The sequence below is a fragment of the Sus scrofa genome, chromosome 8 (assembly GCF_000003025.6).
Source record: "Sus scrofa isolate TJ Tabasco breed Duroc chromosome 8, Sscrofa11.1, whole genome shotgun sequence".
In the NCBI taxonomy this organism is placed as follows: Eukaryota; Metazoa; Chordata; class Mammalia; order Artiodactyla; family Suidae; genus Sus; species Sus scrofa.
The window spans coordinates 55,376,604-55,389,720 of NC_010450.4; the positions used below are offsets into that span (position 1 = coordinate 55,376,604).

At 47.1% G+C, this 13,117-nt stretch overlaps 1 protein-coding gene across 9 annotated transcripts in view; it reads left to right on the forward strand.

Moving 5' to 3' along the window:
• The window catches only part of KIAA1211 (KIAA1211 ortholog), a 264,569-nt gene that overhangs the window by 40,241 nt on the left and 211,211 nt on the right, over window positions 1-13,117 (forward strand). For 8 of the 9 annotated variants that reach the window (XM_021101354.1, XM_021101353.1, XM_021101357.1 and 5 more), the window contains exon 2: window positions 12,141-12,224. The exons of the other annotated variant lie outside the window; for it this stretch is intronic. The gene's annotated coding sequence lies outside the window, so the exon portion shown is untranslated. The remainder of the gene's footprint in view (window positions 1-12,140; window positions 12,225-13,117) is intronic. 9 annotated transcript variants of the gene reach the window in all.

The following is a 13,117-nucleotide window of genomic DNA, read 5'->3' on the forward strand; positions in this document are numbered from 1 at the left end:
GGGCTTGACCCCCAACCCCACAAGTCTGGATTGTGGGAGGAGCTGCTGAGAGGGACCAGGGAAGTGGGGGGAAGTGAATGCTAAGAAATACCGAGTCTTCTTTCCTAATAGAGCTGCCTCCTGTGGCTCACACTTACACAACATCCAAAGTTCTATATGCAGGGACCCCTTAGCCTGAATGGGGAGGTGCTGGCATTTGGTTTCCTGGAGGACAAGACCCAGAAGAGGGCACTAAGGGCCATGTCTCCCTTTCCCCCCCCCCTCATCCTCTCCCCTAACCCAGGCCACTGCCCGTCCTGTTTTCTCCTCTGGTTTCCTCAGTGCTGGCACTCAGGGACTGGGGACTGTACAACCACGTCACTCTCCCAGCACTGCCCGGAGTTTCTTCCAGCTTTCCCCATTCTTGCTGTCGGTGACACAGTTGGTGAATTGGCCCAGCCCCCGCCAAGGCCATGGGGTTTGATTATGATCTTGGGATCTGATTCCAGAACCACTCTGAACACTTTGCTTCTGTCCTGAGACAGACACATGAGAGAAGAAACCTATCCTCCACGCTTCCAGCTTCTGTTCACTCCTCTACCTCAGTAAGTTGGGGCCAGCCGCCCAGCTCCCCAGAAATGCGCTCTCTGCCTCTTTGGTTCTTTCGGGAGGATGACTGGGTTTTGGTATCAGCACGCAGGATGCACGCTCTTTCGGTCCTGCCCCAGCTGAAGGTCTTTGTGGCGGAGACACCATTGGCTCATCGAGATGCCTTCCTAGCAGGTCCTCATGCTTCTTTGCTCCCTGCTCCTCTCCCAGCCTCGCCCAACCGCCGCTTGAACGTCGGTTTCCCTTCCCTGCGCACTGGGCAGCCCCCTTCTCCCACAATCCCTCTGAGATGGTTTCGTTCACACTGGGGTGTTGACTGTCGCCTCTGGGCTTGTGGATCTGCCAGGGGTGCATCACCATGCCAGCTTCTTCTCCTAAACCTCAGCATCTCTATCCCGATGCCTGCCGGACATAACTAGTCATCCCTGCACAGGTGCATGGAATTCAGGACGTGCAAAACTAACCCAGCACCTTCTTCCCCAAACTCACAGCTCTTCTTTGTGTCCCCTCTCCATTAACCAAGCACCCAAGGCAGAAGCACGAACATCTTCCTAGACCTCGAAGGTTCTCCTCCGTCCACTGCATTCCCCATGCAGTCAGTAGGTTCTGCGGACTTTGTCTCATCACTGCCTCTCCTCCTCTGCTGCCGCATCCTGATCCAGGCCCTTATCACCTCCCTGGGCTATCTTGTCCTCTGGTTTTGTCCTCCATGAAGCCATCCTTCTCTCTGTAGCCATGTCTAAAATTCCCACATGTTACCATGTCTCCCTCCTTGAAATCCTTGAGTGGCATCGTGTCACCCCCAGAGTTATCCCCAGCTCCTTCGAGGGCTGCCCAGCTCTTTGTGGCTCTTTTCTCCAGACCCATTTCCAGACGTTCTGTGTCTGCTTTCCCTTCTCCTAGTACCTTCTTGGCATTCAGGGAGCAGTCCATGTGCTTTCATGTTTCTGTGCTTGTCTTGGGCTGTTCCTTTCCATGGACTTCACACCTTAGCTCAGATTTGATGCCATATGTTGTTCCGGCCTTCCTCGTCCTCAGTCACTGAAGTTCCTGCTGACAGCTATGTCTCCCTCCTGCTGTGCCTGCCCCCAATGCTGAGGAGCCTTGTGCGTTCCTCGCGGAATCGCCTCCATCTCGGTTCACACTTACAGTGACCGTGTGGTCCTTGTCACCATTCTGTGGATGAGGAAACTAAAGCTCAGAAGCTAAATACATACTTTGCTCAATGTCATGTAGCAGCTGTAACCGTAGAGCTGGGGTTTTTGTTAGTGTGTATACATGCTAGTTCTGCATCCAGAATGAAAGTGTCACTTGCAGTTGTAAATTGGGAAATACTCACTTTACCAAAGTTGGCTGTGGTTTTTTGAGCTAGTAGAAAGAACAGTGGAGCTGGGAGAATAGGATGAAGGCCATCAAATCATACCAATTTCCAGCTGTAAGATAAATATGTACTAAAGTTACAGTGTACCCTGTGACAGATGTAATTAAGGCAGCTCTAGGTTATACATCAAATAAGAAAGTAAATCCCAAGAATTCGCAACATGAGGAAACAATGTCTTTTTCTGTTTCTTTAATTTTGTATCTATGTGCTATGATGGCTCATGACCATTTCATGCTGTATGTGAGTCAGATCCTTGTACTGTACATCTTAAACATATACATTGCTCTGTTCCATTATATCCAAAAACTGGAAGGAAAAAAAAGAACATGGGGTTTGATAGCAAAGGCCTGGTTGAAGTATTGTTGTAGCCACTTCCTGCCAAACCACCTCGTGCAAGCTACTCCCTCCTCCCCCAGCCTTTGCTCAACCTGAGTAGTGTGGGGAGAGCTCTGAAAGGGCCGTGTCTGGGCCTTATCCATCAACTTTTCATTTGAGCTTCCATATGTGGATATACCTCAGAGACCAGATCCTGGCAAATTATTCTTGTTTTGTCACCGTATGATGCCCCAGCGTCTTTACAAATTAGAGATGTTTTCCTTTAGTTTTGAGGAGTACATGGGGATGTTGCACACACCCTCCAGAGTCTGGAAGTACAGGTGCACATCCTGAGAAGTTCATACCTTCACTTGGAAGCGGGGTTTCAGGTGTTGGCCAAAGCAGGTCACTGTCTAAGGGAGAGGCACTCATGTGGCCCTGACTCAGGGCTGCCTCTCCATCCTGTAGTTATGCTGTGGACATGGTGCTACCTCCTTGCTCGGTGCTCTGTTGCTGCTTTTCTTACCTGAGGGTTCACTTTGGCAGATTTCTTTTCTCAGCTCTTTCACCTTTCTTGATAGAGTATCTGGTGTTGTCACTGAGGGCCCTGCTTCCCATGGGGAATCTGGCTGGTGTGTGTGCAGGGGCCATTCAGACAAGGCAGTTTTGAAGGGGGCGTTACAAAATTTTGTGAGAGTTCCTGAAGTGACTCATTGGGTTAAGGCCCTGACATAGTCTCTGTGAGGATGCAGGTTCAATCCCTGGCCTCGCTCAGTGGGTTAAGGATCTAGCATTGCTGTGGCTATGGTGTAGGCCAGCGACTGTAGCTCTGATTCGACCCCTAGCCTAGGAACCTCCATATGCCTCGGGTGCGGCCGTAAAAAGGAAAATAAAAAGTTATGGTCTGCTTCCCCATTGGATCACCTCAGGTGCCTACTTATAAAGGAGGAGGATTTACTGGTGGGCTGATGGAGTTGCGGTCTATCATTAATTTGGATAAAACTTTTTTGTGTGTGTGTCTTCCAGAGCTTACGCGTAGTCTGAAAGGGAAACTTTAAGTAAGTAGTCACACTTCTGTGTGCGGTCTACAGTGAAAGGGGAAATGGAAGGTTTGAGGGGCTCTGAAGGACTGCGGGGATCTGTCTGCCTGGTGCCCCTTTTCTAGGACTCATCCCTAGTACCCAGCCTTCCACAGGGTTATTACAAGTGGAACCAATGCCAGGGTCATTGATTGGTTCAAAGGCGAGCAGACTATCAGACTGGAGCTGTAACTACTTCCCCGGGAATTTTGGAAATGGACCAGAGGCAGGAAGGCTGAGGACTCTGGCGTCTAAACAGTAATCTTTACCATCAGATTTCCTTTTTTGCTTCAGTAGTATGGGTTGAGTTTCTGTTGGGTAACATCAGAGCAGATCTTTGTAGCACAGGGACCTAGTCCAAATCCAGGAATCAGGGCAAGTCGCCTACAACATGTGTTTACACAGCCTTGTGACTGTTGCTTAGATTCCAGGATAACCTGCACATGATCCCCTGACCTGAGCGCAGCTGGGCTTGGCTTCTGTTTCTCCCTAGGATGGATTTGTTCATTCAGGTGAAGGCCTGTGGTGTTTTAGGAATGATCCCAGGACCTGGGAAATGTATGATGCCCTGGCCCTTAGAGCAGCTTTTGCTCTTTCCTGAGCCACTTGCTCACACTGGCATGTGCCCTGTTGTTTGTTTCCTCCTAGGTTTTGGTTACATTACGGGTTATGTAGGTTATGGTCAGGTTTTGGTTAGGTTACGGGTTACATAGATTTTGGTGGGGGAGTCTGGGAAACTGACTTCCCTGTGACGCTGTCTATGGTTAGTGCATTTCCTAGTTGGTGGGGAAGAGAATTTGTGCCCTTAGGCTGTAGTGGTTCATAAATGCAACAAGTACTTTTTCAGTACCTTCTCTGTGCTGGCACTGTGCCAAACTTTGGGAACAGTAACAAAAGATACTGAAAAGGCCCCACTGTCAGGGAGCCTCAATTCTAATGGCGGGAGATGGGCGATAAAGAGGGGATGAACAGATAACGTAGTTGGTGATATGCCACGAAGAAAGTCAAGAGGAAGTGGTGGGGGAGGAGGACTGCGTGGGGATGGAGCGTGACTTTCGGTGGAAAGGCAGCCGGAAAAGGAAGGTTTTCAGGTGACCAGGGAAGGAAGGGACCGTGGTGCCTCCAGGCACCTGCCCTCCAGAGCACCTGCTGTGAGATGGAAAGGATGGATGTGTGGGTCTCAGGCTCTGAGGAGTCAGTGTGCTGTATACCTGGACTGTCCCCACATGGGACCACCAGCCACAGGTGGCTCCTGACCAAATCCTGACCACGGGGCTAGTCCAAATCAAAATGTTCTCTAAATGTAAAATATACACCAGGTTCCAAAGGCGTATTATGAACAAAAGAACGTAAACCTTTTCAATATTTTTTATATTGATTGCACAATGGATTGATTCTGTTTTGTCATATTGGGTATATAAAATATGTGATTAAAAGAAATTTCACTGAAGTTCCCATCATGGCGCAGCAGAAACAAATCTGATTAGGAACCATGAGGTTGCGGGTTCAGTCCCTGGCCTTGCTCAGTGGATTAAGGATCCAGCGTGGCCATGAGCTGTGGTGTAGGTCACAGACCCAGCTCGGATCCCGCGTTGCTGTGGCTGTGGTGTATGCTGGCAGCCGTAGCTCCCATTACACCCCTAGCCTGGGACCTTCCATGTGCCGTGGGTGCAGTCCTAAAAAGCAAAAAAAAAAAAAAAAAAAAAAAAAATTTCACTGAATTTCTTCTTACTTTTTAGGGTGCCTGTTAGACAATTAAACATCGCATCTGTGTACAAATGAACTTATTTACAAAATAGTAATAAACCCACAGACATAGAAAACAAACTTACAGTTACCATAGGGGAAAGGGGGAGTAAATCAGGAGGTTGGGATTAACATATACACAAGACTCTGTATAAAATGTATAGCTGACAAAGACCTACCATTTAGCACAGGGAACTATACTCAATATTTTGTAATAAACTATGAGGAAAACGAATCTGAAAAAGAATATCTATATATATTCTGAATCACTGTTCTGTACACCTGAAACTAACACAACAGTGAAAATCAACTATACATCAAAAAAAATATATATATATAATTTTAAAAAAAGAAAACAAGCTTAAACATATAAACCCCCTACATGTGTGGCTCTTGTTCTGTTTCTGGTGGGCAGCGCTGCTGTGAGGGAACCAGCCAGGGCTTTGGCCTCAGACTGTTGGGGGTTTGAGTACTTAAGGGTTTTGTTGTAGTTTCTGTGTTTGTTTTGCTCTGGACAGTTTATTTCCCCAGCCCTCTCTCATCAGTCAAATGGGGCTATAACAACACTACCCTGTAGGGTTGTTCTGAGGGTGAAATCAGGTTTGGTGGAGTGTCTGCTGTGTTCTGGGCACTGGGAGATGGTGTTAGCTTCTAATTTATAAGTATTCGTTCCTTCCCTCACTTTCTGATGTGACCTAAGTTAGTCATACTTGCCTGTGGGAATTTGGGACAGTGTTTGGAACTTAGGGAGTGGGCGCTGTGCTCAGAAATTGCTCTGCAGCTTCATGACACTATTTTAATTTGCATTTTTGCCTCATTCTTTTCACTTGAGATTTCCGAGGTCTTTGTTGGGATGAAAATAATTATTCGCATTTCACAACTAAAGAGACCAGGCTGTATCCGAGTGGCCCTCCAGAGCGCCCCAGGAACAGAGCGCCTGGCCTCCTGTTTCCTGCAGCCGGGCCGGCCTCCCTTCTCTTCAGGGCTCTTTCTCTATCGAGGTGGGTGAGCGCTTCCACTGGGAGTCCTGGGCAGGAATTCTGGGGCAGGTTCTGTGCCCAAGCGATGCCTTATCTTGTGAATGTTTTTGATACTCTTGTTCTACAGAAGTGACAGTATCAGAATCCTTAAAACCTTGTTTCTGCTTCAGGAGCTTAGGTAACCAGAGGCCTTTCTGGCCCAGTGCCACTTTAGATAGTGATTAGTTGGAAGAAAATGCTGGTGCCTTTTCTTTCTTTGTTTATTTTGGCAGAAACGCAAAGGTCTTTCCTTCCCAGGTGGTCTGGTCTCTTTCCCCGTCAGGAAGGTGTGATGGCAGCTAGCGGTTCCTAGGATTCACATTGCGACACTGGCGGGCACAGTAATTTGGTTTTGTCCATTAAAAAAAATCCACACCCTGAAAGCTGAGAGTTAAGTTTTATTTGGGGTGACATTAGGACTTAAGCCTGGAGAGAGCATCTCAGGGAGCCCTGAGAAACCACTTGGAGGAGGCGAGGGGAAGAGCTAGGAGTTTTTGCCACACAGGGCAGGGAGCAGGAACAGAAGAGGCCTGGGCTCAAGGAAACTTTCCTTCGATCTGCACCTCAGCTGTCAGGGCCAGCATCCTGAGTTTTCACAGTCTTCAGGACTCACCAGCTCTCACCCTTGGAGGTGACTGCATTCAGATGGAGCTGAACTACCACCCAAGGAGGAAAAGGGGGAAACATCAGCATATGATAAACACACGTCTTCCAGTGCACACACACACATTTTACAAAAGTTTGTTGCTGATCTCCTGAAGGTCACTACCAGTCACAAGGACCAGACATCACCATGAAGGATTTTAGTGTTTTTCTAGATCTGAGGAGATGCAAGAATTGGGCGCATAAAATCTTCTCCTAAAAATATCTGAACATCTGAGAGCCTGTTCTTCCAGTTTTCCCAGAGAACAGAGAGCCTCACTCCTGATGTTCACCGTGAGCTCTGCTCAGGGGCTGCTGCAGGTCAGCAGCTGCAGTGGCTCCTGTTTTATTCCATGTAGAGGCTGATGGCAAGTGCCAAACTTCAGGTCACAGTTTGAATAAGGACACCTTGAAATGATACCATTTGGAGGACTGCATTTGGCTCTTGTTAAGATGGTCACCAGGAGTTGATGGCATAGCATGGAAATATTTGCTTAAATTTTAGTTCAAGTGATAGTCATTGAGTCTGATGTTGGAAAAAGAGTTTGCTGCTTTATTAAATATCTAAGCGATTTTGAAATTGTATTTGAAAGGAAACTTTGAAATGCAGTGACGGAATTGTTGTTTACATATTCCTTTTCTTCCAGTAATTGCTTGTTTCTTTTGAATCTTGGAGCTTTCTCCTTCTTCCCTAACAAGGCTAATCATGACTGCAACTTGACTCTATAGGCTACTGCACCCTTTTAGTTGGAAATGTAGGCATAGGGGGAAAAAAAGGAAAATATAGAAGGAATTTGTATGTATTAATTTTTTTTTTTTTTGTCTTTTTAGGGCTGCACCTGCAGCATATGGAGGTTCTCGGGCTAGGGGTCTAATCAGAGCTGTAGCCGCTGGCCTACACCACAGCCACAGCAACGCCAGATCTAAGTCACATCTGTGACCTACACCACAGCTCACGGCAGCACCGGATCCTTAACCCACTGAGTGAGGCCAGGGATTGAACCCATATCCTCATGGATACTAGTCGGGTTCATTAACTGCTAAGCCACGCTGGGAACACCCAGAATTTATATATATTCATTTATGTGTATTCCAAAGCACCATGAACATGTCACAGAATTATCTATTACAAATCTTAAAAACTACTTTCCTTGTAATAACAGAGAATACAGTTTATTCTGTGTTCTAACTTCTACATCCACCAGAAAAGTTCAAGAATTACAGTTTATCTACATCGTTACCACCATTCACTATTGGCATAGCTCGATTTTTTTCCCCTTCGGTTTCATGAGTGTAAATGATCTTTCACAGTTGTTTCAGCCTGCCTTTTTTGATCAGCAGTATGGCTGAGCACCTTTTCTTAGAACTATTGGCTTGTTGAACCTCCTCTTTGAATTGCTCATTATCAGTGTTGTCCGTATTTCATTGTTGTGGGGTTTTTTCTTTCCAGTTTTAAAGAAGCGTCTATATATTTTGGGTCTTATCTCCATGTGTTCATTGTCTTTTAGCTTACTTATGTTGTCTTCAGTGAGCAAGAGTAAAGCAACTTCTCGGTCCCCTCCTTTGTGATTCATACTATTTGATTCTTTTTAAAGAAATGCCATAAAGTTACATCTGAGTCAAGAAGGATTTCTTTCTTTCTTTCTTTTTTTTTTCTTTTTGCCTTTTCTGGGACACTCCCGCAGCATATGGAGGTTCCCAGGCTAGGGGTCTAATTGGAGCTATAGCTGCCGGCCTACACCACAGCCACAGCAATGTGGGATCCAAGCCGCGTCTTCAACCTACACCACAGCTCACGGCAATGCTGGATCCTTAACCCACTGAGCAAGGGCAGGGACCGAACCCGCAACCTCATGGTTCCTAGTCGGATTCGTTAACCACTGTGCCATGATGGGAACTCCAAGAAGGATTTCTTAAATAAGATATTAAGATGCATTGGTAATAAAAGATTGATAAATTAGATTACATCAAACTTAAAAACATGATATAATATATAGTTCAAATCATCTAATATGTTCATTTATTCCTTCATTCACTCAGTAAATAATTATTGCCTGCATGATGCTAGGAGCTCTTCTGGGCCCTGAGGGTGTAAGTGTGTACAAGAATTGCTGTTCTGGAGTTCCCTTATGGTTCAGCTGGTTAAGGATCCAGTGTTGTCACTGCAGTGGCTTGGCTTGCTGCTGTGATGTGCATTTGATCCTGGCCCAGGAACTTCCACATGTCACAGGTACGGCCAAAGGATAAATGGAACCCCTGCTCTCCTGTGCTTATACAGAAACAGATACTGAAGCAAAATTAAGATCATCTCTTTATCAGTGCCGTCAGTACAGGCCTCTGTAGAGAAGAGCAGGGGAACGGGCAGGGAGTGTTACAGTTCAATGCAGAATCGTTCGGGAGGCCTCCCGCAGAAGGTGGCCCTGAGCAGACGCCTGAAGACCTGGGGGTGGCCCAGAGTCATCCTGGAACAAGGGAGCCGAGCTGAGTGGAGCTTGGGGAGAGGCCCTGGCTTGTTCTACCCACAGGATCATGTGGCTGGAATGGAGTGAGTTGCGGAAGAGGTGTGGGAGGCGAGGGCTCCTGCCCTTATCCGTGGCCTGGAAGGTCACTGAGTGATGCTGGCTTTTACCTCCGAGGGGGGCAAGGGCACTGAGGCCAGCACCTCACCTGTCTGATCTTTTGTGTCTGTGGAGAGTGGGGGTGCAGGGGGACAGGTGGGAGCTTTTGCTCATCCCTTTGAGGCTCGATGGTGTTGGCTGCGGAGGAGTGAGAAATGGTCAGATTTTACATATGTTCTTGTATGTTTCATAATTTTCCAAGGTAGAAGGAGCAGGCTTTGATGAGGCACTGGATGGCGGAGGTAAGAGGAGTCAAGGGTGACACCAGGGTGTTCTGTCTGCGCCTTTGGAAGGATGAGTGGCTGCTTAGTGAGTTGAGGCGCATGTAGAAGCAAGGAGTCTGGACGGGCTTCCAGGGCTTCAGCTTTGGATGTGGCCTCCTAGAATCTGGGCAGTGACGGGAAGAGGCTGGAGTCGTGTGGAAGCATGCATTTGGGGAGCAGCTGTGCGTGGTTGGCATTTAAAGCAAGGAGACTGGGTGGGGGAACCACCCAGGACTGAGAAGTCTCCGATGAGGCTGTTATGATGAAGCTCTGAAGCCAGGAGAGGCCAGTGATTCAGGAAAGAAGGGCCACTGTCCCTGATGCTGCTGAGAGGTCAGGGGTCATGAGGCTGCTGGATTTCGTGGAAGGAAGGCCATCAGTGACATGACAAGAGCAGTCCAGTGGAGCAGTGGTGGCAGCAGACTGATCGGAGTGCGTTTAAAGGGTAACAGAGGGAATTGAATTGGAGACAGCCAATAGAGACAACCTTTTGAGTTTTCTGTAAAGTGGGAGCAGAGAAATGGGACCAAAGCCATAACAGGAAAAGAAGAAAGTCATTTTTTTAAAGATGGGAAATAGAGTGTTTGTGAGCTCTCATATGTGCCAGTGGTGCCCGAGCAGAGTGGGAAGATGAGTGATGTGGGAGAAGAGGGAGACCTGGGGGGACCCCCAAGTGGGTAAGAGAGGCTGGAGCCCAGTGGGGGGCTTGCTCTTGGGCAACGGACAGACCATCCATAGTGATGGGAGGAGAGAGGAGGGTGTACGCAGGCCCAGCCTCGGGTGGGTCAGTAGGTACAGTGACGGGAGCTTGTGGATCCTCTTCCGACTGCCTGTGTTCTGTTGGTGGAGCAGGCTGTGGGGCTGCTGGATGCCGGGAGAGAGGGAGGAGCCGAACGGTGTCCAGTGCAGTGGAAGAGCTGAAAGCTTGGGAGAATATTAGGGCCGTCTGACTGCACCAGGGGCTCTGCTGCTTGAGGTGCACTGAAAATTGGCCTGCTCCTTCTAGTTGACTAGATTTCTCTAGCCATGTTCAGAACAGTGTGCAGAACAAGGTCCTACTGTAAGGCACAGGGAATGACAGACACTCAGTGGCCTTTGATAAACCATGATGGAAAAGAATATGAAAAGGAACATATACCTGTATGACCGAGTCACTTTGCTGTACAGCAGAAATCAACACATTGTGAATCAACTATACATGAAAAAAAAAAAAAAATCCCAGTGAGACAGTTGTGGAAATGCTAAGGACTGGGTTTGTTTGGGTTTGGTGTTTGGCCATGTGAATAGGATGGAGTGAGAAGAGGGCTAGCGCATGAGGGTGCGTGCAGGGCAGTGATGGTTATGCTGGACCACGGGGCAGCTGGCAGGGGAGATCTGGGCGTGAGAGCAGTGAGTGGCAGTGGAAAAGGTGTGACTCCAGAGGGACAGGACTTGTTAGTGATGTCTAGAGTGGAAGAGGAAGTTTTGGAGAAGTGGATGGAGGTGTTACTGTTATTGATGCTTTGAGACAAGTGGTGTTTTCATTTTTGATCTGATTTTTAGTTGGCACCTATTTTAAAGAATTGTGTCTTTGACCTACTCTCCCCTTAGTTGTCAACATTCTATAAGCCAACATTTAAATTTCTCCCAAAGAAACTTAAGATGAAAAATAAAAACCTAAAATGAAAACAAATCCATCTAAAATGAAAACATCTCCATGTATTTAGTTTTCAAAACTATATGTATGTTTAGTTTTCAAAAAAAAAAAAAATTAAAAACCCTAAGTGCTTTGCTGGGTTTTGCTGCTTCTTTAAAAATATTTTCACAATGTCCTATGGCACATCCAGTGACATTAGCCTTTCTGGTTTGAAGTTGTGGTGTCTGAGCTAACTTTCTATCTTTGCACATGGACTTGACAGATGTTTATGGCAGCGTATGTGCAGTACATAGTAAGGAGCTTTGAAATTGAAGTAAAGGAGTTACCATCATGGCGCAGTGGTTAACGAATCCGACTAGGAACCATGAGGTTGAGGGTTCGATCCCTGCCCTTGCTCAGTGGGTTAACGATCCGGCGTTGCCATGAGCTGTGGTGTAGGTTGCAGACGCGGCTCGGATCCTACGTTGCTGTGGCTCTGGCGTAGGCTGGCAGCTACAGCTCCGATTGGACCCCTAGCCTGGGAACCTCCATATGCCGCAGAAGCGGCCCAAGAAATGGCAAAAAGACAAAAAAAAAAAAAAAAAGAAAAAAAGAAATTGAAGTAAAGTTATCTGGCATCTGATCTTACGTAATGTGAAAAACGGTAAGGACTTAAGGTCTCCTAGTAAAGCGGTGAGAGATTTTGCTGCGGACATGTTGTAAAATCTGCCTTGATTTTTCATATTTTCATGTAGGAAAATTTGGAAACACTTTGAAGTTCTTTAAGAATAACTTTAGTTGGCTTCATTTTTAATAAGTGATATAATTCACACTTCTTCCACTTAATTATAATGAGAACTTTTGGTGTCAACAGGATAATTCCCAGGGGGCAGCAGCATGCTTCTCAGGAGAGTCCACATCTAAACCTGGTGCTGCCACTGTGAGCTACTCTACCAAGGTAAATAGCACAGCCTCCGCCGAGCTTCTGCCTGTTTGTTACATTAGAAATAGTGTCTGTACAGGTTCAGGAACCATTTGTTGAAGAACAGATAGCTGTTTAGTTTTACTTGCAGGTTTAAGTCACCTGTGTCTGAATCACCAATCTGTATTGACAACATGGACCCTCCTCCTTCCTGGGGACTCTGGGTGCCATTGGAGCCACGTGGGAGACTTTGGGCTGCACTTGGATCTGGTGCCTGCCTTATTTTAGGTGCTCTTTTGGGACCAGGGTCTGACAGCATTCCTATTGGATGTTCTCGGTTCCCTCTGGCTCCTTTTGTTCTCTGGATGAAGTTGATCTTTAAATACTTGCTCTTTGGGGATAAACTTGAATGATGTGCTCACCTGACTTTGGGGTAAGTCTGACTTGGCCAAAACCGCAGTTTCCCCAAGTGAAAGCTAGACCCATCTGTGGCTTAGGGAGCAGTGTCCTTCAGCTAGCTGCCCATGCTGGGCATTTAAGGTTTTGGCTCACTGTTCCGAAATGGCCCATTTCCATGGCTCCCAGTGTCCTTGGATGGTGTTGCCCTAATGAGACCTGGCTCTCTTTCCTGTGACTTACAGGCACAAGAAAGGAGGCTCTGTATGGGTTAGCAGACACTGAAGCTTCTGCAGGCCTGGTCAGCAGAGTTCGGCTTGTCACTCGCTGGGCTAAATTAAGTGAGCAACATGCTGGAAGTGGGACAAATGGCCAACTGTCCATCATAGGATGCTGTATGTGTTGCTGCGGCCTAACCCAGCAGCAACTCTCTATTCAGCAGAGTCTATTGAAATAATACCCTGGGGAGATGATATGTATATGTCATTCGGGCACCAGGCATTAGTTCTCGGTAACCAGGTGTGTGATGTTTT